The sequence below is a fragment of the Hyperolius riggenbachi genome, chromosome 1 (genome assembly GCF_040937935.1).
Source record: "Hyperolius riggenbachi isolate aHypRig1 chromosome 1, aHypRig1.pri, whole genome shotgun sequence".
NCBI lineage: Eukaryota > Metazoa > Chordata > Amphibia > Anura > Hyperoliidae > Hyperolius > Hyperolius riggenbachi.
In genome coordinates, this window is record NC_090646.1 from 251,648,499 (window position 1) to 251,672,401 (window position 23,903).

Consider the following 23,903-nt stretch of genomic DNA (forward strand, 5'->3'; position numbering starts at 1 on the left):
GTAACACGGCTCCTAGGCCTCATTTACCAGTGACACCAAAATATTCCACAGATTCCTTGTGCAAACTGAACTATGTGTAATAAAACACATGCACTATAAATAAAAGTTATTTCATTCAAAACCAGACCTTAAAAAACCTGTCTAGTGTTTTAGTTTTTTTAATTGTATCATCCCTCTCCCCCTTGTCATGTAAGACAGGTTCAGTAAATACAGTAAAATCCCTTTTTTGGGGGTGTTGGGGAATCTCCACTGCACTGCTCCTTCTAACTATCCTGAACTTGCTTCACAAATTACACCTGGGTGATGTAGTCCTACCTATTACTCACTCTATCCATTACTCCTAGGCTGCTCCATTCACCTTGGTTTGTGTCAAATTGCACAGGTGCATTGCTGCCTATTTTGCCGATTAATTTTTTTATTTAAAATAATCTTTTGCACTATATGTTTTACATTGAGCACTTTGAAGGATGTATCTGATATTGCACATGCATTTTATATACAGAACCACTGATCTAGCAAATACAGCGGTCTCTTGTTTAACCCTCATTGACTCATATCATAAATAGTCCAGTATTCTACTGATTGGTGACAAATGATTGTAGCACTGCATTTTACAGGGAATTTTTAATGTAAACTTTATTGATGTATTATCTTGAATTGTAATATAAACTATGATGATAACAAATAAAAATTGTTATACTTTTCTCTACCCCATGAGTGGTATCATTTACAAGACGTTGTCCTCTATATATTGCACATTTTTTGTTCAGCCTATGCACGCTCATCATTGAGTGGGTGCGGACAAATCTCTGTTGCTCTGCTAAAATTCCTTTATAGTTAACTTCAAGGGACCTGGCCAAGTAGTTTACTAAATCAAAAGTTTACTATATCAGAACTGGTCATACACTGTATGTTTATACAGGCGCATGATCTGGACCTGAGGACTGAGTTTACTTTAGGCCGAGGTTTACTAAATCAGCGTTTACTATAACGAGATTCTACTGTACATGCCTTAATATCTATAATCAGAAAGAAAGGGCAGCTGTCAAGACACTGTCACTGGTCCTTGTCCTTCAAGACCTGAGTTACTGTTGAAGGTACTGACCATGTGCTAGAGATGTGTACAGGGCTCATTGTCATCTCTTTTGTGTGAATATCACCTGCCCTGTAATGTATTAGTAAAGAGATAATTTGGAATTGTTAGAACATTTTTCGGAAGTTCAAGCATCCCAGCAAATGCACATGTTCTTCTGAGAATACAGATTTGTTTCTACCAGTCCACTGCATAACTGACCAAAAAAAGAGAGTGCTGAGTGGATCCATCAAATAAGAGGATATACTGAAATTGCAGACTCTTACTGAATTATGTGAAGTGTGAATGTTGCCCCAAAATATTGATTACATATCTGTTTAACTTCCAAGTGACCCAGAGTAACCTCATCCATGTGAAAAAATCTGATCTCCACGGACGCATGCGTGCGAGAGCGCCTTTTTGCGCTCACACACACACATTCAGCTAGTAGTACTGCCAGCAACCATCTTGAATACTTATGTAATATAAAGTTCTATCCGTCAGCAACACATATTTTTTTTTTACCTTCTGCCCTACCAAAGCTCCTTCAAGGTTTATCTCCATAATTCAGAGACAAATGTACAATCGGCAGCTTGCAGAGCTCAGTGATGTGGCTCAGTTCAGCAATGCACACTTCAGTGACTGAAATGCTGCTGTGCAAAATGTAACTCAACCTATTAACCCTTTGAAGCATTGTATTATCAAGCAAGAGCTTGTTCTAAAAACTTTGATTAGTGTAGATAACCCACTGGCTCAAAGGAGGAAATTCTGACTGTAGTTACAATTTAAACTAAACCCGAGGTGAAGCCTGCAGGGAAAAACAGATAATTACCTATGAAGAGCGAAGGCTCTGGATCCTCCAGGGGCTCCCTGAGTCCTCCTCACCCCACCTACTTATGCTGGTAATACATCATGAGGTCTTTTGGCCGATAGATGGCTTGATAGTTGTCCGACAGGTCTGATCTGATTTCGATTGTTTTTCTGATCGATTTTCTCATGGAAGTGAATGGAAATTAATCAGAAAAACGATCAGAAAATCGATCAGAAAATAAATCTGCCCAAAAAGCTCATCATGTATTTTCCAGCATCACTGTGCAGCCACAGCCATATGCATGTAGGCTCAGTATGGCCATGCTTGTACATGGCGGGGGGTGCTGCCACAATAGCATATCCGACGTCCGGGGGTGGTGGTGGTGGGGGGGGACACGGTAAGGATCTGGACTATCCGGGACTATCCAGGTTACTTTAAGAATATTGTCACTTTATCTCAATATGAAAACATCAAATGACAGTCTACAAGCTTGCTTTTGAAGTATAATTAATGGTAGTAAAGATAGATATCCATTAAATAGCTTTGTACAGTATCAGGATCAAAGAAGGAGAAATATAAAAGGACAAGATGAGTAAAAGGAATGAAGGAAGAAGGGAGGGATGGAAATAAGGATGGAAGAAGTAAAAGGATGGAAGTAAAAAAAAAGAGAGGAAGACTAAAAGAAGTAAAGGAAAAAGGAAGGATAGGAGGACAGAAGGAGGGAAGGAAAGAAAAGGAGAAAAGTGAAATGAATGTTAGGGAGAAAGGAGAAAGGAAGGAGGGGAGATAGGAAAGTGTAAGGGGAGAAAGGAAGGAATGGGGAGGAAGGAAAGGACACAGGAAGAAAGGGATAACAATTTATTTCCCACAGTGGAGAAATGTAATAATTGAATATCAATGCATTCTTCAGCTGTAAATAAATGCCATGCTGTTTATTATTTACTTTAGAGCCAGCGTAGATAGACTCTGACATCAGTTTCAGATCTATTTGACCGTTGAAAAGTTTATCTTCAGTTTCTCATTAGTTCAACTTGCGTTTGATCTCAGTTGCTCAATCACTAGCTAGCCAGATTCACTAATGATGTCAACAGAAGTTAAAGAAGAACTCCATCCAGTGGTATATAGAAAAGTTGATGGAGGTCAGTACTGTCTGATACCATACTCACCTGACAAGAGGAAATATGTAAAGTGCATATCCACTGCTATTTTTTTTCCTTGTGGCTTCCTGAAGCCAGGATCCTGTCATTTCAATAGTATGGATCCAGCCACAGCCTTCTGTTAGATGAGTATAGCTAGCACACCACATTCACCTGTGCACTTGCTTCCATACAGCACTAAGAAGAGTCCTTCTTTAAACAGAATGCACAGGGATGCTAAAAGCCTACTCACAGCAGCAATTACTGGAATCCACGCAACCCGTAGTTTAAAGGATATTTATTTTGGCAAGTAAACATGAACATTACATAGGCAGGTTTTTTCTTCCACTTTCACTTTTGTGTAGCTATCATGAAAAAAATAAAACAGCTGACTGCTGCAGACATTTAAAAAAAGCTTGTAACTAAATGCAGATGGGCAACAAAAAGCTACAATGTAAACTATAGGAAGATGCTATTCAGATCATTACATTTAGAGCAGGGGTGTCAAACTCAAATACAAAGTGGGCCGAAATTGTACACTGGGACCTTGTCACAGTCCAACCTCAATGTCTACTGGCCACCCTCCTCCCTTATAAAGTTCCCAGGTGTCTAATTACCCCCCCCCCCCTTCCAACCCCTATACAGTTCCCTGGTGTGTAGTGGTCCTCCCTCTCTTATACAGTTCCCTAGTGTTTAGTGCTTTCCCCCTACATCCCCTATATGGATTCTCTGGTGTTCTAGGGCTTCACCTCCAATACAGTTTCCCTGGTCTAGAGTGGGCCAAACATAATGCAAAGTGGGTAAACCACTTGAGGGCCAATGGCTCTGAGGGCCAGATTTGGCCCGCGGGCCAGAGTTTGACATGTATGATTTAGAGCTAAGGTTACATTGTGAGCTCCTCTGAAGAACAGTTAAGCCTTGTACACATTCTTAGGGAATCATCAGCCTTGACCAGTGATGGCTAACCTTGGCACTCCAGCTGTGGTGGAACTATAAGTCCCACGAGGCATTGTAATACTCAGCTCAAAGCGGGGAGGCAGAGGCATAATGGGATTTGTAGTTTTGTCACAGCTGGAGTGCCAAGGTTAGCCATCACTGGCCTAGACTATCCTTTTTCCAAATTTCAGCCAAGAATCTAGCATGTCTACAACCATCGCAGATCGCTAATGATGAGGGATAACAAGAAGGAAAGTTAAGTGGTATTAAAAAAAACAACAACAACAACAGCAAAAACGTTCTTTATTTTAGCCTAAATTGACTTTAAAGAGGAACTTCAGTGAAAATAATGTAATAAAAAAGTGCTTCATTTTTACAATAATTATGTATAAATGATTTAGTCAGTGTTTGCTCATTGTAAAATCTTTCCTCTCCCTGATTTACAATCTGACATTTATCACATGAAGACATTTTTACTGCGGGCAGGTTATGTCGCTGCTGCTAGCTGTTTTGGCAGTTGGAGACAGCTGTAAACAGCTATTTCCCACAATGTAACAAGGTTCACAGACAGCACCAACAGTACCTCGGTCCTCAGAGCTTCTTGTGGGAGGGGTTTCACCACAATATCAGTCATACAGCGCCCCCTGATGGTCTGTTTGTGAAAAGGAATAGATTTCTCATGTAAAAGGGGATATCAGCTACTGATTGGGATAAAGTAAAATTCTTGGTTGGAGTTTCTCTTTAAGTTTACCTCCAAAGTTCAATATCATCAGAGTCCCCAAGACACAGATGGAAACAATATACAATTCCACTTCTATTGAGGTAGACATTTTAACCAGATTTCCCATTTGAAAAAGAAGCTGTCTTGAGAGAAATTCCTACCCTGCTGTATCTGTTTGCTCCTCGTACTGGTCCTCTAGCTTCACTGGTGACTGATGATCTGAAATAATGTATGCTGGGTACAAATAAGAAAACAGAAGGACACTCTGATCTGTGAAGTGGCCTAACCAGTTATCTCTCTCACAGGAAAATGCAGTTTCCGAGCATCAGCCTCATAAATCTTTACATACAGCATATTGAGAAGAGAAGCCTATCTGCATTTACACGCACATACAATTTATCTATCTTCTATATTTTCAGCTGCAGTGTATATTGTCCCAGACTAGCCAGGCCTATCAGCTGAAAAAGCCAGGAGGGGTGTCCTTTCAGTGTAAATTTTATCTGTCTGTAGTGACATTACTGCTCACTGTTTGCCTACATTCCTTGCCTGAGGACAGACTGAGGATACTTAGGCAATCTTCCCCCAGGTACGCAGCACTGAAACGTACTTCTCATATCCCCTCAGCAATCCTCAGCATGGCTGCATCTCAACAGTTTCTCCTGAAACTCCCAAATGTCAGCTTGTGTGCTGCAAACTTTATTAAAGAACTGCCTGTTCACTCGACAATTCCACTGGCTGGCAAATCACCTCAAGCAATTGGGTGTCAGTCACTAGGCCCAAGCAGCAGATCTACTGTAATTAGTTGTTTATGCATAATACAGTCTGAACAAAATGTACAGAGCACTTACAACCTAGTTCAAAATGCCCAACCTGCATATGAGGTCCGTCCTGCTCAGCCACTTAAAGGGATACTTAAGTCAAAATAAAAAAAAAGATTTTTACTCACCTGGGGCATCCCTCAGCCCCCAGAAGCTGTATGGTGCCCTCGCAGCCTCGCTCTGATCCTCCTGTCCCCGCCGGCGGCTACTTCCGGGTTCGGCGACAGCCGCCGACAGGCTGGGAGTGCGTTCCCAGCCGCTATATCACCCTCTATGCTGCTATAGCGTATAACATATACGCTATAGCAGCATAGAGGGTGATATAGCGGGGGCACCATACAGCTTCAGGGGGCTGAGGGATGCCCCAGGTGATTAAAAATCATTTTTTTATTTTGACTTAAAGGGAATGTCCAAGCAAAATAAAAAAATGAGTTTCACTTACCTGGGACTTCTACCAGCCCCATGCAGCCATCCTGTGCCTTCGTAGTCACTCACTGCTGCTCCAGTCCCCCGCTGTCAGCTTGCCGACCTCGGAGGTCGGCGGGCCGAATTGCGTACATTTTTACGCATTCCCGCTAGTGCAGGAACATTAACACATACATTTTTATGCGTTACTGGTTCAATGCGTAAATTTTTACGCATTGAACCAATAATGTGTAAAAATGTATGTGTTAATGTTCCTGCATTAGCGGGAATGCGTAAAAATGTACACAATTCGGCCCGCCGACCTCCGAGGTCGGCAAGCTGACAGCGGGGGACTGGAGCAGCAGTGAGTGACTACGAGGGCACAGGATGGCTGCATGGGGCTGGTAGAAGCCCCAGGTAAGTGAAACTCATTTTTTTATTTTGCTTGAACCTTCCCTTTAAGTATCCCTTTAAGAGAATCCAGAAGACCAAAAGTGTCAGCATGAGTATTTCTTGCTTGATAAGCTATCCTTTACTCAAACCTCTAGACAGTACTACCAAACAGCAGAGAAATCTGTGCTTATTAGTTGTGATACCTTAGCTGCATCCCCTGCCCCAATGATTGCCTGATTTTTGTTGCTAAAGTTACTGTACCTTAAAGGGATACTGTAGGGGGGTTGGGGGAAAATTAGTTAAACTTACCCGGGGCTTCTAATCGTCCCCCGGAGACATCCTGTGCCCACGCAGCCACTCCCCAATGCTCCGGCCCCGCCTCCGGTTCACTTCTAGAATTTCAGACTTTAAAGTCTGAAAACCACTGCGCCTGCGTTACCGTGTCCTGGATCCCGCTGATGTCACCAGGAGCGTACTGCGCAGACACAGACCATACTGGGCCTGCACAGTACGCTCCTGGTGACATCAGCGGAAGTGAGGTCACTGCAACGCAGGAGCAGTGGTTTTCAGACTTTAAAGTCTGAAATTGTAGAAGTGAACCGGAGGCGGGGCCAGAGCATCGGTGAGTGGCTGCGCAGGCACAGGATGTCTGTGGGGGACCATTAGAAGCCCCGGGTAAGCTCAACTAATTTCCCCCCAACTCCCCTACAGTATCCCTTTAAGGGGCCCATACACTGGTCGATTTCAGCCATTGATCGACGGCCGATTCGACCGCTTTGATCGAATTGGCTAGAAATTGATGCAGCAGGAAGAATGATCGATCGGCCGATCAATCGATTTCTGGCCTATTTCAACCAAATTGTTAATTCGGTCTGGATGGAAAATCTAGGTTGATCGGCTGCTGGCAACCGATTGATGGCCCATAGAGTTGTATTGGATGGAATGGTACAATAATGCATTTCGATCTATATTAGATAGATTTCATTTTGAAATCTATTGGGAATATGTCCCTAGTGTCTGGAACACATCAGATAGATTCCTGTCAGATTCAACCTGACAGGCATCTGACAGGAATCTATCTGATGGTCGAATCTGCTGAAAATCTTTAAGTGTATGGCCACCTTTAGGTTCATGTCCAATGTTTCTGCAGCCAGACCTTTTGATGTTGCTTGTTATGTTACTTTCTCCCAAGCCTAAGCTCTAACCTATACCTAACTCTATATCAGTCATATTATTGCATCAACATTATCAGACACAAAGGTCACATAAAATGTTCTGCTAAAGAGGCACCGTAACAACATATAGTAGAATGCACAACTTTATTCAGGATACCCAATTTTAACCCAAATGTAATCCTGCTCTTCCAGTGATGTTTAGCTTATGATGTAGCCTTCTGCCCCAGAGCAGGCTGGGAGACTAGATGTTATTTCTGCTCACTATGGAGCATATAACAAACAAACATCCTGCAGTAATGCTCCTTGCTAACAGTAAAGATGTAGCCACCTGTGATAGACTTAAGAATGCGAATCAGGGTGAGGAATTATTTCACAATGGGCAAATACTAACTAAATAATGTATAAATGACTATTGTAAATTATAAGCGATTTTAATCATTCAGTTACATTCAGTAAAGTTCCTCTGAAAGGCATGTCATGCCCAGCGCTAACACAAGTATGAACCTGAGAATGGCTGCTATTTCCATATTATATTTTATGGGGTGCAGAAGTGCGCAGCAGGCAATATGAGCGAACATAAAGGTCTGTCATGGCAACTTATGGTGCCTCCTGCAATGTGGAAGTCTTGTTTTACAAAAATCATCTTTAATCAGGTTTCATTCAAAGCCAGCATAGTTTCAGTGATCGGTTTGTCCCCTGTAGTCCCCCTTAATAGTCAATACTGCAACTCACCTCACTGTCATTTTAATGAGAATGGTGTGGTGCAGCCTAGCATCACACAGCAGGGGCTACTGTCACACAAATCAATGATGTCACTCCCTGTCACTCAAAATTGCCTTCCTAGATTTCCTCTAAGCAGCACAGAAAGCACATGGCAGCCATCACTAAACAGAAAACCAGCGCAAGAGTCAGCACTGCGTAAGGGCAGAAAAGACCTTTGGAATAGAATAGAAGGATTGGGGCTTGTAGGAGCCTTACAAGAATTTCTCTTTTTTTTTTCAATCAAAAACACAATCCATTCTGCACAACACTATAACAAGTATTACCATGAATAATAATTGTAGTAACAATGGTAATACTTATTATAGTGTTGTGCAGAATGGATAAAAAAATAAGACTACAGTACTTTTTATTTACTTCGCTTGATTTGTCTATGTACTAATAAAACATCCATTTCACAGTTTTTCTAACAGAAAGCATCAGAAGGAACTGTCAGAATTTGCTGCTGGTCGATAGTCTGTGCAGGTGTTGAAAACAACTAACTTTGGCTTCTGCATTAGGCCGCTTATTACTCATGAAGCATGGTGGATGTTTATGGACACTGTACTCCAAACAGAGTACTGTTGTCATGGTTGCAAAGGAGAGACACTTCAGCTTGCTGTCAGTTTTTGAAATTTATAGCTGGCTGCAAACTGAAATGAAAGGATCATATTTAGTAATAATAAATTACCAAAACATTAGTGCAGCACAGTTCCATGTTTAGAGAGATATTCTTATGAAAGTGGAATTTTCCCTTGCGGAAAAATGCTTAATATACAATATTAGCACATAAATTTATATGATGCATAGTGCACAGTGCCGCACATCACTCCCTCACCACTGCTGCTCACTCATGTTCTTATTCACGCTGTGCATGATGCAGAGCAGTTCCCATATCAATTCACACTTCTATTCCATTCCCCGCATCTCCCTGTATCCCCATTTCCATGATGCACATCTCTCGCACATGATTGCTTAGCACTGATGCTTATAAGAACTAAGAGCTCTCAATACTGTACTAAGAATTTTCGACAATGAAAATGAGCATGACAAACCTCAGAGTGTGAGGAGGTTAGCACACTATGGCATCACAGCTTAACGCACTTTGCTGCTCTGGGTAGCAGCACTGATCCTGTTAAATTATATTGCACTAGTAGACCTAAGCCCATTTAAAAATGCGCTCTAGGTCTGTCTCTTGCCGCCACCGCTGCATGTCAGTGCGCATGCGCACCCACCCGTCACTCACGAGCGCACCCGCCCACCCACCACTCACGCGCGCACCCGCCCACCCACCACTCACGCGCGCACCCGCCCACCCGCCACTCACGCGCGCACCCGCCACATGTGCGTGCACCCATCCGCCCGGGCACACGCCCGCCCGGCTAACTGGCCCCTTCCTTCTGTCCCAACGGCTGTCTGTGTTGCACACATGCGCAGTACCACAAATCACAGACCCAAGGACACAGGGACAAGAGTACGCATGGACAGTTAGGTTTTATTAGGTAGGATGGGACAGCACTGAGTAGTGCACATATATGCAAGCAGAAGTGTATTGTTGGAATGCACTGCTGTACAGTGTAGAAGTGTACCTGTCAGACAGTGCAGATGTCCCTGACTATCGCACACTGATACTAAAATCAGCTCAGTTACAAAACTCTGGTTCCTAGAGTGGGGCTTTAAACATTGTGAATGTCCTCATGATTTCCTCATGTACTATAGGGCTTACATGATACCTTCACAGCACCTGGCCAATGAAGGAATACTCATACAGAGTTCACTCTGGATTGGCATAGATACGTTGTGGAAATGAGAAAAGCTTATGTTTTGTGCAAAATCTCTTTTGCAGCAAAAGTACAATTTCCACTGGAATTAAATCAAAACAAATTTTAACAATTTTATTTCAATTCTACTTTCATTTGACTTCAAGCAGCAAGCGTTGCTAATGCACCAAGGCATCTTTATAGAGTCCCCAGTTACCTGGTAACAGAGCCAGGCACAGGAGCATTACTTTCTGCTTCCTGGTCCTTATAAGCCGCCAGCGCTGGACAGTGACAGCTGGATATAAAGCAAATAGCTAGCCTATGGGTGCACCTATGTAAGATTATGCACAACAATGTTTAATGAAGCAAATAGGGAATACTTGTACTCTGATCTAAAAAATATAAATTTGATCCATGAAAGAAGAAAAGCAAAGAAACAAGAAACAATTGTAACACATCAGTAAAAAGGATTAGTTATTGCCCCCATCTCTGATCCTAAACTGCAACAAAGTAACAATTATTTCTGTCTTCAGTAAGGGCTCTTTCACATTAGGGCAGATTTTCTGCGTTTCAACGCAAAGGATAAAGTTTGCGTTACCCAAGGTGAAATGAAAGTCCATAGACTTTCATTTTAGCTTTCACATATAACGCAGCCTTTTTGTGCGTTGCGTTCCACTGCACCCAGGCGCAGTTTTTTGGCCAACGCTAGCTTTATGCGTTACAATGTTAGTCAATGTAAAACGCACACTATGCGCGTTTTTAATCCGTTAACGCAGGCAATCAGTCCCAGAATGCAACAGAGGAACAATGTAGAAAGTTGACAACTAAAAGAAAAAAAAATTACCTGCGTTTTTCTATGTGCAGTAACGCATTGAAAACGGATTAAAAACGCACACTCACTGCAGTGCAACGCATATCAAAACGCAGTAAAAGGCATACAACAAAACGTATGCTTTGAGCGTTCTCCAACGCAAGCTCTGATGTGAAAGAGCCCTTAGCATTCAAACTGAATTAAAAAAGCATTTTTGTAGTGAATGTCCAGTTCTGGAACTGGGCCCTGGGGATGGTGGTAGAGGATATATTTTCATTATGAAAAGTATACTTTACAGCAAAAATCTCTTTTTCTTCTATATCCCCCCATCTGCTTGCTAATGTTGAAGACGTGCCTGCGCAGGCGCAGAATGGCCCAGGTCACGGGAGCGCATCAGAGCCACGCATGCATGGTGATCCACGACTGGTCGCGACTGAGATATATACCAGGGCACACAGTGGAGGAACCGATGTGCCCATTTCTGAAGATCTGTTCCCCATCACTCTCTGCAGTCCAGTGACATAGACTGGGCCTACAGGGTACCCCCTTACCCCCCCTTCCACTGCAATTATTCTCCCAACCATCCACTGAAATACTGGAGCAATCTAATAGGCCAGAAGGATATCCTTCAACATACAATGGGTGATGATGGCATCATTCCCACGAGGGAGGGAGCCTAAAGCAGATAGCATGGATGGTAAAACGTGAGAAGCAGACAGGAAAGCACAGTAAGGCTAGCTTAGCACAGCTTCACAAAAAAAATAGAGAAATGGAAGGTCCACTTGCAATCCTTTTTCAAAACAGCAATAGGTAGAAGCTATTTCTCTCATCTTGTCCTGAACACCATAAAAGCAGCACATCTATTATTTATATAGTGCTATCATCTTCCATAGCACTGTACTTTGTACAAAGCAAATAGTGGGGAGCACAGATACACGAGACATTCAGAACTCTGTACAATCAGGAGATCCAGCAATACAAACACATGCAAAGTTGATGTGTGGTTTGAGACATCACTAATACTGGTTCATGTTCATATGATAGAATACTGCAGAATAAGAAACACTAGGGGGAGATCCCTGTCCTCGCGAGCTTACAATCTAGAGCAGGCATGGGCAAACTTGGCTCTCCAGCTGTTTAGGAACTACAAGTCCCACAATGCATTGCAGGAGTCTGACAGCCACAGTCATGACTCATAAAGGCAAATGCATTGTGGGACTTGTAGTTCCGTAACAGCTGGAGGGCCGAGTTTGCCCATGCCTGATCTAGAGGGTACTGCTTTGGAGCATTAGGTAAGGAGACACAGGGGTTAGCGGAGGAGGCAGTGAACCTCCAATGCTACCTATAGAAAAGTATATACTTGTCCGAACAGGTGTGTTTTGAGAGAATTAAGGTTTCCAGGTTCAGAGCATGAAGGACAGGCTGTTTGGAGAGCGTTCCAAAGAAGAGGTTATGCCCATGATAAGTCCTGGAAGCGAGAGTGAGAGGAGGTGATCAAGCTAGAGGACTAGAGTACCTGGAAGCACCCAAGGTTCCAGGTGGGATGGTATCTGGGGATTCATGAGGATATGTGTGGAGGTGACAGCTAATGTAGAGCTTTGTATGATTGGATGAGGAGTTTGTATGATAGGGTGGGTATGAGGTAGGGAAGCTGCTTAAAATGGGTGGGCTGTCATGCAAGGAGACCAACACGTGGAAAATATTGGTGGTTTGGGGGGGCAGGGCTGGTAAATATTAAAAGAATCCACTCACACTATTTCCAGTAAAGAGACATGCATTATATTTGTTTTATGTATCATACAACATACAATGCAGACGTAGCCCATTGTAACAAACAGGACTGCTGTCACTTCTCTATTGCAGCACAGTACACACCTCCAACACACTGCCATGCCCATTACAGACAGTGGATTTGTTGCCATCTATCATAACAAATGACACGTGCTGCACCACACTGCAACTGAAATAACTATGCATTGTGACAAGACTTTATATACTGTGTACAGCGCTGAGGAAGATGTCAGCGCTATATAAATTCTAAATAATAATTGTTTTGGAATACAATGCAATGTATTTTCTCCATTTCATATATATAAACAGAAATGCCAGACCAATCTGAGCAAGTCTGATGAGGAAATGCCCTGAGGCAGATGTGCCTGCACATCCAGCTTCCCTCTACAGTCTATAGAAGTCTACATAAGATAAGCAGCAAATATGGGGCTTCAGGTACATACACTGATCTGAATGGAGCCACTTGCTTTTACAAGTACATAAAAAAAAACAAATACAGTAAAAAAAAAAAACTACCATTCCATTCCAAAAAAAAAGGAAAATGATTTAGGAAAATCTGCAGATTTTGTATATCATGCATATATGTAAACTGATAATACCAGCATAATAAACAGTTCACCTCAGAATTGTGCACTGGCCTTGCTGTATGTAGCTTTATATGCTGACAAAGCAGATATAGCAATCACACAGACAGCATGTTAATAACGTACAGACAGCAACATGCACCAGCAGCACTGACTGAGCATTATTGTCCCACGTTCCAAGCGGGTGCTTCAGTCATCTGAGGACGTCAGTTCACTTTTATACAACAATTTATAATGAAACGATGATCTTCTGCTATGTCTTTATGGGATGCTAAAGCCGCAAGAAAAGGTTGGAACCTAACAGGTTTTTATGGCCATTCGCGATACCGTTGAGAAAATTATCCTAACCTCCTGTCCCATAGACCAGGGCTTCCCAACCCTGTCCTTAAAGCCCACTAACAGTACATGTCTTGCAGGAAACTGCACATATTCACAGGTAAGGTAATTAGTGATTCAGCAGTGCCAATTAAAGGAAACCAGAGATATTGAAATAAGCAGTTTTAATACTTATAAGGAAATGATCCGCAGACTTCAATTGAGTGCATAAAAGCCGGTTGTCTTTATTCAAAAATCCACACACAGGACATAGACATCCACAGGAACAAACTGACGCGTATCGGGCTCAAGATGTGTCCTTAGTCATAGTTACTATGGGCATAGTCATGGTAACTATGACTAAGGGCTCATCTTAAACCCGATACGCGTCACTTTGAACCTGTGCATGTCTGTGTGTGTTTTTTTTTTTTTAATAAAGACAACCGGCTTTTATGAACTCAATTGAAGTCTGCAGATCCTTTCCTTTTTTGCTCGTTATGGTCTAGCTTGCCAGATCCTGCACCAGTGAGTACATATAAGGGGTTTCAGAGCGTTTGGATGCTCCATGCCGGTTGTGGGCTCAATCACGGTCCTTTTGTGCCCCTCTGTTCCTCCACTGTGTCCCCCAGTATATATCTCAGTCGTGACCAGTCGTGGTTCACCACACACGGCCCAGACATACTCGACTGTCGCCATGATCGTTCTGAGCCTGCTCAGCTAGGACTGCTCAGGTGCAGAACGGCCCAGGTCACGGGAGCGCGTCAGAGCGACAAATGCATGGTGAAACACGACTGGTCACGACTGAGATATATACCGGGGACACAGCGGAGGAACAGAGGGGCCCAGGAGGATGGTGATGGCGCCCACGGCCGACATGGGGCTGGAGGAATCCCCAGTAAGTATAAAAGCTGCTTATTTCAAGATATCTGGTACACGTAAACTACTTATGTGCATCTCCACAAAACATGCACTGTTGGTGGTACTTGAGGATAGGGCTGGGAAGCCCTGCCATGGACAACAGAAAGTAAGAAAAAAACTTCTCCAAAGAAAGAATAAGCCCCACATATGATTCTTGTAACAGCACAGGTCTCTAACTTTTGTTCCTGAGACAAATATAACATGTTCACTCCTGGTGTTAAAGGATATCTCCGGAAATTATGATTCAACTGGGGACACTAATAGGTGGGATAACATTTGTAATTTCTACTTTGTAATAGTTTTATCCTTCAAAGGCTATGAGCTACAGATGTTTGAGGCACTCTTTGTAGCCAGTTGGCTTAATAGCCTCTCAGATAAGTCCAGAGACAGCAGAAAATGAGATTATATGCATTACAGCTGTAAAGGTGAGGCAAAGAGGTTATGTTTAACTACCAAAGGATGCCTGAGAGAATCAGCGTATCAGTCTAAAAAACAACAGACCGTGTTAAAAAAAAAACATGGTGTTTCCAGTAGGCGAAATTCTGGTTCAGCAATTTTTTCAAAATGTATTATAAGCAAGATGCATCCAGTGTGATATTTGTGAGATGACACATTCTGGAGTTCTTCTTTAAAGTGGAACTCTGGGCATGAAATTAAACGTCACTTGTAAAGAGAAAACCTAATAGTCATCATTCTAGGTCTCTTCTTTATTTTGCAGGCATCTTCCCATCAGGAGGCACTATGACAGCCGTGAGGTCCTACAGACATGTCCTCCATGATGTTTGGCACTGTTCACCCCTGGTAGCTGGGAAGGTGGGAGGGTGAATTTGATTACAAGTTAGTTTGCATCTTTTATCCCTTGTAGTTCCAGAGACCTAATGCAGTGAGGTGGGCTGCCATAAAAACAGAGTACACACTCTCTGAACACCTAACAGCCAGCCCATGCAAAATGAGATCCACAATATAAATAAAGGGGACCTTTCTAAAGAGGCAGGTGTTTGGCATTCAGCTTTATTTAAGGTCAAAGCCCAGAGTTTTTCCCTAATTGTCACAGGGACAGGAATCAAGGAGAATCTTTCCAGCAGAGACAATGACAGCCATAAAAGTCATTAAAGGGAACCTGAGGTGAGTGATATGGAGCCTGCCATATTTATTCCCTTAAAACAATGCCAGTTGCCTGGCAGTCCTGTCGATCTTCTGTCATAAATGGTGTTTGAGTCAAAACCCTGGAACAAGCATATGGCTAATCCAGTAAGACCTGAGTCAGCCACGTCAGAGTACCTGATCTGCATGCTTGTTCCGAGTCTATGGCTAAAAGTATTAGTGGCAGAGGATCAGCAGGACAGCCAGGCAATGTGAATTGTTCAAAAGGAAATAAATATGGCAGCATCCACATCACTCTTGCCTTGGGTTCCCTTTAAAGGACAACTGTAACTAGAGGGATTTGGAGTCTGCCATATCTATTTCCTTTTAATCAATACCAGTTTCCTGGCTGTCCTGCTGATCCTCTGCCTCTAATACTTTTACCCATAGACCCTGAACAAGCATGGAGCACATAAGGTGTGTCTGACATTGTTGTCAGATCTGAGAAGACTAGCTGCATGCTTGTTTCTGATGTTATTTAGACACTACTGTAGCCAAATAGATCTGCAGGGCTGCCAGGCAACTGATATTGTTTTAAAATATATATATATGGCAGCCTCCATATCACTCTCACTACAGTTGTCCTTTAAGAATCCCAAGTTGTCCAGTACAAAAAACAGTTTTGCTAGGAGGTATCTCTTATGGACCTAACTACCATATAATGTATATTATTTACAAAAAGACCAGCTAGCCTTCAGCATTAACTATCATCATTAACATACCGGTAATTACAAATTTTGTATAATGCTGGTTTGAAAAATGATAAAGACATATCAAAGGCAGACTGTATAATACAGTATAATATAAACATAAAATGGTAATACATGTAAACTGGCACTGGTAGAACAGACAAAGACAGACAGACAGATAGATCTATGATGGAAGGTGAGAAAGAAGCACGTTCTGTCAGCCTAATAGCAGCTTAGGCTAGCACGTGGTAAACTACAATAGGACAGTTCATGCATTCCACACCTCTGATTTTCTGCATCAAAAGCTAGACAAGTGATGATCACCTCTATTTTTCAGCAAAATCTGAGGCTCAGATATAAAAAGAACATAGCAGTTTATAAAGCAAAAACAAATCATTCAAAAATAAAAAACCAATGTGATTGACCTGGAGTGCACACATGACTAATATTTACATTTGTATGGATAAAAGTAAGGAAAATCTGCATCTTTCCACTGCCACACAGCCAGCACCATGTATACATTAAGTTCACAGTCCCATGCTGTATACAGGTACCAACAAACAATAGACTGTCATCTGCTGAGCACATGCTTAGGATATGAAGTGTCATAATAATGATCAACTTTGGGGAGTACGCATTTCTAAACAGTTACTACGCACTGCACAAAACTAGTACAACTTGTACAGCAACAATTTTACTGCGTATTATGTAATCCTATTATTGTGCATTATTTTGTCCTAGTGAATCACTCATGAAGTAAAATGCAGAGCATGCCATAAGGCTGGGACAACACGTTTCCTTGCGAAAAACATGTGCGAAAAATCACATATGCATTTTAGCGTTTCTCCGTTTTTTCCCCTGCTTCCTGCAATACTTTGCGTGCGTTTTTCTGCATTTGCAATTGCGTTCAAGTGGGTTTTACGGAAATTATTTTTTTGGCAGAATGTCCGAAAGCATGGCAGGAAGCAGAAGTACATCAACTTTTTAAGAAAACACATGTTAATGATGATAGTTAATGCTGAAGGCTAGCTGGTCTTTTTGTAAATAATATACATTATATGGTAGTTAGGTCCATAAGAGATACCTCCTAGCAAAACTGTTTTTTGTACTGGACAACTTGGGATTCTTAAAGGACAACTGTAGTGAGAGTGATATGGAGGCTGCCATATATATATATTTTAAAACAATATCAGTTGCCTGGCAGCCCTGCAGATCTATTTGGCTACAGTAGTGTCTAAATAACATTTTGTATGCAATCCCCTATACTTTTCGCACACCGGACGTAAACTTTTGAAATGAAAAAAAGTTCTTCGCGCCCACGACAACGCACATGAAAAACGCGCCATACGGACACCACTGGATTACATCGCCCGTAAAATGAATGTGTTTTTGCAAAAACGCTCAAAGGACGCATTTTTTAACAAGTGCGCTCCCAGCCTAGCGGTTGTCAGTGATTGCCTGCAGACAAAAACGCTATAGCATAGCACAGACCCAGAGGACCAGGCTGACAGCTCCTGTTATATGAGTTACTTTTCTGTCACATCCCACACACACACCATGGATCTTTACACAAGCAGAACAAAGCAATTTGGTCAGTGTAATTCCCTGACTGCCAAAGCGTGCCTGCTACCAGCATGGTATGGGGAAACTACTAACAACATCCACACTAAAGTCACAGAACACCTTTCATGGGCAATTCCGGTTAGAAGAGACTGCGGCTTTTTTCCGGGATGCCTGCAGCTTTCTCCTGCTCCCATGCTGCAGCAGAGAGACACACAAACACAGCCAGGCAGTCAGCTGTGATCAGGCAGCACATGGATATGATGACAGCACACAGGGAAGGCGGATCAGGTTACTTACTGCAGATAGTGGCACCTGCCTGCCACGACCCACCTGCACCTGCTATGTAAGTCATCCTGATTATGCCCAGCACCGGTGACCCTGGATCACCCAGCACACCCCTCACTCACAAATCCATCACACTGCCCAAGGCCTGCCTGAAGGAGGAAGAAGGGTCACCTGCCAGTACATGGGCAAAACTCCGATCCCTTCCAACAACTCACAGCAGAAGAGGTCACACACATCTCTGTCAAATATGCCACAGCTACCTTTCCGTGCTGATCAGATCTTGCGGCTTCTTCTGGTTTCTCCAAAGCTCCCTGCTTCCTCCTGCTGCTGTCACAACACACGTTTCCTATTCCAGCTCTTTGGCAGCTCTAGTTGATCCTAGTAAAAATCTTCATGCCAGGGGTCTCCATGCCAAGTGCTCCCAGCCTGGTAAAGCAGAGTAGTTGTGAAGAGGACGGATTGGTGGCCTCTCCGGCAGCTGATTGTGAAGGGGAAGAGGAGGTGGGGAGGAGCTGGAGGCTGGGCTGGGAGATTACACACAAGTATATACAGTATGTGCAGCCAGCACTGCCAGCTCATAAGCAAAGCAGCTCAAGATCAACCTCTCTGCCTGTGGCTCTCCTCCCTCCTCAATCACTACGCTGAACTGTGGCGTCCAACCTTCCTCCCTCGTAGCTTTATTGAACGGACACTGAGTGGAATGCGGCTGGAATGATGGAAATCTGCCTGCACAAACAAGGCAGCAGCATCTGGATTCAGACGTCCTTCTAGCAGTGTGGACAACCTACAATTTGTATCTGTCATGGATTCTGGACTTATGAAACAAATTCTAAAATGGGAGGAAGGCAGAAAATGATTAACATGAAATGGGGCCCTAGGCAAGATAGCACTTTTTGCCCAGCGCTGATGGTCACCTGGCTTTTTTTTTGTAAGATTTGGTGGGGGCCAGCATCCACCAGGCCCCTAGATTCTCTCCACGCCCTAGGCAGCTGCCTAGAATTGCCTTGTGGATGATCCGGCTCTGTGGAGGAGGGGACGTTTAAAGTCAATCAGTTAATTTGGCCACGGATTGCGCCTGATAATTTGGGCACCACCATACACTGCTGTAGAAAATGCACCTATGGCGGCACCAGGGCTGTAATCTGGGCGCTGGCTAAATTGTGGCAATGGCGGGCACAGAGTTTACTATGGTAGATTGCGACTATAGCAAGCATCATTAAATTGAGTCTATGGTGGACGCCGACGTTCCACTCTACCATAGTGGAACTCCAGCTTTTAAATTTGCGGTGGGAGCAGTTTACCCGACAGTAAAGTTGCGGTTTTAACGCCAAAGATTAGTGTTAGATGTAGGTCAGGAAGGGTGTGTGTGTGTGTGTGGGGGGGGGGGGGGGGGGGGGGGTAGTAGATAGTGGAGAGATAATGTGAGAGTCAGATTAGGGTTAAGTCAGAGGATATAGGTAAACTTACAGATGACTCTATTAAAGCTGGCCATACACTGGCCCGATTTGCCATCGTTTTGACAGCAGATTCGATCACTGGGATCGAATCTGCTGCCAATCGTTCGCGCTACACGCCGAATTTCGATCCATTTCGTCCGATCCCGTCGATCGCCCGCGGGTAGGGAGCGCGTCGCTAGCGGCTTTCGAGTACCCGACGACCGACGCAATAGAGCCGCATACATTACCTGCTCCACCGGCACGACTACCCCCGGTCACCGCTGCTCCGTGTCCGCGCTGGTCTCCGGCATGCTTCAGTTCCTCCTGCCCGGCAGGAAGTTTAAACAGTAGAGGGCGCTCTACTGTTTAAACTTCCTGCCGGGCAGGAAGAAGTAAAGCATGCTGGACCTGGAGACCAGAGCGGAGAAGACAGTGGAGACCTGGGGACTGGAGTCGCGCCGGCGGAGCAGGTAATGTATGCGGCGGGGGGAGCGGCGGCAGCAGCACCACCACCACAACAGATTGTGAACGGTTTCAGGCTGAAATCGGTTCACAATCTGTTTGCAGTAAAGGTAGCCATACGATCCCTCTCTGATCAGATTCGATCAGAGAGGGATCTATCTGTTGGTCGAATCTGATGGCAAATCGACCAGTGTATGGCTACCTTAAGAGTTGATAACCGTACATCCATGCCCATTTTAAGGCTCGGTTCACATTAGCTTACTGCTCCGATGAGTGGAACGCAGCAGCTGAAGCAATGCTTTCCCGATGGGAAAGTTCACGTTGATACGTTTCACTCCCTGCGTTCCGCTCGTCGGAGCAGACGTTTCCGACCTGCACGATCCTTCCGCTTCACGGAGCGGAACGCGGCACAGTAGCGGCGTGCTGCTCAATGTGAACCGAGCCTCACTTGCAGCTTTTTTTTAAGGTGAAATCTGTTAAGGATCTATTTGCAGTGTGTGGAACCAGATTTTGATCAGAAAGTGATCTATGTTTTTGAATCTGGTCGCCATCAGCAAGTGTATGGCCACCTGTAAGCTATTCATTACTAGATCTTTGCTGGATCAGAGAGATAATGGTCACTTACCTGTAGCATCGCCTTGGACTACTTGCTATATATCTGATTTCAAACCAGTTCTTATGTAATACTAATCATAGTGCAGCCATGACCAGCTTTGTCAGCCACGACTACTCGACCAGCTTTGTCACCTCAATACAGTACAAAGCTATGTGGCCATCAATTACATCCAGCTTAAAGAGACACTGAAGCGGAAAAAAATATATGATATAATGAATTGGTTGTGTACTATGAATAATTACTAGAAGATTAGCAGCAAAGAAAATATTCTCATATTTTTATTTTCAGTTATATAGTGTTTTTTTCTAACATTGCATCATTCTCTAATATGTGCAGATTACACAACACTCAGCATTCAAAATGATTCTTTCAGAGCAGTCTGTGAACTAATGACCTCTCCTCTGGCAGAGAAAAAGTAAATAGTTAACTAACAGTTGAGATAATAAAGGTCAGAAAACAGCCCTCTCCACGACTTTGAAAGTCGTAGAGTTTAATGGCTTTTTTGTATAGAGATAACAACTGGAGTTTCTTAACTCTTCCTGTACTGGAAACAGACTGATGTATCTGATCTTAATGTTTTATTTCTTAGCTGTACTACACATACAAATCATAATATCATAATGTTTTTTTCGCTTCAGTGTCTCTTTAACCCTACACTCAATTAAGAGATGAGTAGATGTTTACAATCAATATTTGATGGGTACAGCAATAGTTATTAATGCATATTTGTTTGATATGTTTTTATTGAATTAAATGTGTAATCAGCAAACATCTAACTGTGTATGCTTACCTTTACATCTATCACTGCAGGGAGGGAAATTATGGACTTATCAACGCTGCACACTACATGCTATTTACAACACTGAATTATGCTCCCTGATTCCTTCTGCTAGATTTAATGCACATTCTAAGAGCAAACAAACAGGAAATAGCTACTTGTGCCTCTGCTTTGAATGTACCTTTATGATCTGGAATGGGAAAAGGTCATTGCATGATTGGTTAACCTTTGACAATACACTGGCTAAAGAAAACACATGAATCATTTATGAGCAGACGCTAGCAGGTTCATTTTCACTTTCTCTTCTTTTTAACTACTTAAGGACCAAGCTGATTGAAATCTACTCCCTGTTTTGGTGGTTACCTGCCTGGCAGGGTGTAGATTTCAATCTGCCGACACAGCGCACATCCGCCGTTTCCGTCGCCCCCGCCAATCTCGCCGCTGAATTCCCGCCGTTTCTCGCCGCAGCTCACTTGCTCTGCAGTCTCTATGACGCCAGAGCACTGTGAGCGGGTCAGGAGCCGCTTTTATTGGCTCATGGCCATGTCTATCAATGTAAGCTGCTCCCATTGGCTTACATTGAAAGACACGGTCAGGAGCCAATAAAAGCGGCTCTTGACTGGCTCACAGGAACTCTGCCGTCATAGAGACTGCATAGTGGGAGGCCTAGAATACCGGCGTGCGGCGGTGACGGTGATTGCGGCGGGTATGTGCGGCAATTCGTCGGGGTTCCGCCGTTTCTTGTACCAGCAGTCTTTGATCCTTAAGGGGGCAGAGACCGCTGGTACTTAAGTGGTTAAACAATAAATTGAACACAATCCAACTTGTGTGTGTGTGTATACGTCTGTGTGTGTTTACATGTATGTGTACGTGTGTGTGTGTGTGTATGTGTGTAAGTAGAACAGTTTTAGCCACACAATGGTAAAAATAATTATGCAAATAAACTGGCAATGGTTAATTGTGTGTAAGTAGTAAACTATGAAGAATGAAAATATTTTGATTTAATGGAGAGTGCTTGAATTTCAATTAATGGATATACCGATACTTTGCTGTTTAACCAAGTTAGAAAAAAAATCATCTCTTCTAATTGTCACTATGAGTCACTGTCACTAGGGAAACCCTGTGACAGACATTTTTACAAAGATGAAGTTTAACCATTTGGTGTCCTCTGAAATGTAACACAAAAGAAGTGACATTAACTGATGCCACAAAAAGCATCCCTGATATTTCATGTTGGTGGCATGCTTAAATCTTGTATCTTAACATCTTGTTTTATTGCCATAGTTGAATAGCTCTTCAACGTATATAGAGAAGACAGAGATCTGTTCTGTCTCATTGTTTCCAACATTATTACAGTGCGTACTTTTTTATGAGACAGAGGTGTACACCTTATACCCCCTTTTGGGTGTAACAACATCTCCAGTACCTCTTGAAACATTTATAAAATAGTCCTCCACAGTTGTATGTGACGGCTTTCTGAACACTCAGTTAACTAGAATGATTTATCATTATTTATCTCCAAACATACTATGGTATAATGCAAAGGTGCCCAAACGTTTTAGACCAGGGGTGCCCATTAGGTAGATCGCGATCTACCAGTAGATCACAAGGACTTCATGGTAGATCCCGACCACACTACATTTTCCATTCTGTGTATACAATTGTGCTCCTAAAATTGCACATAGGTAGATCATTTTGACTGGCTAATTTTTTGAAGTAGCTCACAAGCTGAAGAGTGTGGGCACCCATGTTTTAGACTAAGGGCCACATTGCTGTTTTTGAGAGTACTAGGGTGCCGAACTAGCAAAATTAAACAAACTTTTTGCTGATTGCTGTTAGGTACACTATGCTTGTGACATTTTGTCAAATCAATTCCACAGGAAATAACTCATTTACTGTGTGCAGTTAGCATATCCTTTTCAGTATGCAGGCATAGTGCTACTGGCACAGTGGTAGCTGCTAATCAGTGGCCGTTACTGCTGCTGGCATAGTGGCACTGCTAATCAGTAGCTGCTACTGCTACAGTGGTGGCTGATAACCTACAGGTGAGCAAAGGAGAGGCAGAGTGGCAATACAAGGTGGTCCCTGCGTGTGGCACCACAGCTACGACATGCAGGCCTCTTGGAATTAGCGACTTTAGAGGACTTTGGGGGCCACCATAAAAGGCTTGGCGGGCTACATTTGGTCCCCGGGCTGGACTTTGGATATGCCTGGTATAATTAATTGATTACAAGTTAAAATACCCCAAAGACCATTGTAAGTATGGTAATCCCTGGTATGCAGCTGCCATTTGTTAAGAATCTGGAGACTCATTCTTGGTTTTCCCAAAGACATCTATTCTTTACAGAAGAGCCAGAAGAAAGGGGGTTTCAGCAGCCTAAATATCTTTGTCTACAATAAAACACCATAAGTATTTAGTCGTGAGGGGAACTGTCAATGCAGACAAAAACAACAACAGTGTAAACAGTTACTGTATATACTTGACTATAAGTATAGAATTTTAGTCTGACTCACTAGATACAGGTA

General features: G+C 43.1%; 1 protein-coding gene across 2 annotated transcripts in view; it reads right to left on the reverse strand.

Annotated features, from left to right (window-relative positions):
• CCSER1 (coiled-coil serine rich protein 1) overlaps positions 1-18,660 on the reverse strand; it is a 1,139,724-nt gene extending 1,121,064 nt beyond the window's left edge. Inside the window, exon 1 of one of the 2 annotated variants that reach the window (XM_068232582.1) lies at positions 18,346-18,660. The gene's annotated coding sequence lies outside the window, so the exon portion shown is untranslated. The remainder of the gene's footprint in view (positions 1-18,345) is intronic. The other variant, XM_068232600.1, reaches the window with a different exon arrangement.
• Positions 18,661-23,903: the final 5,243 nt, after the last annotated feature.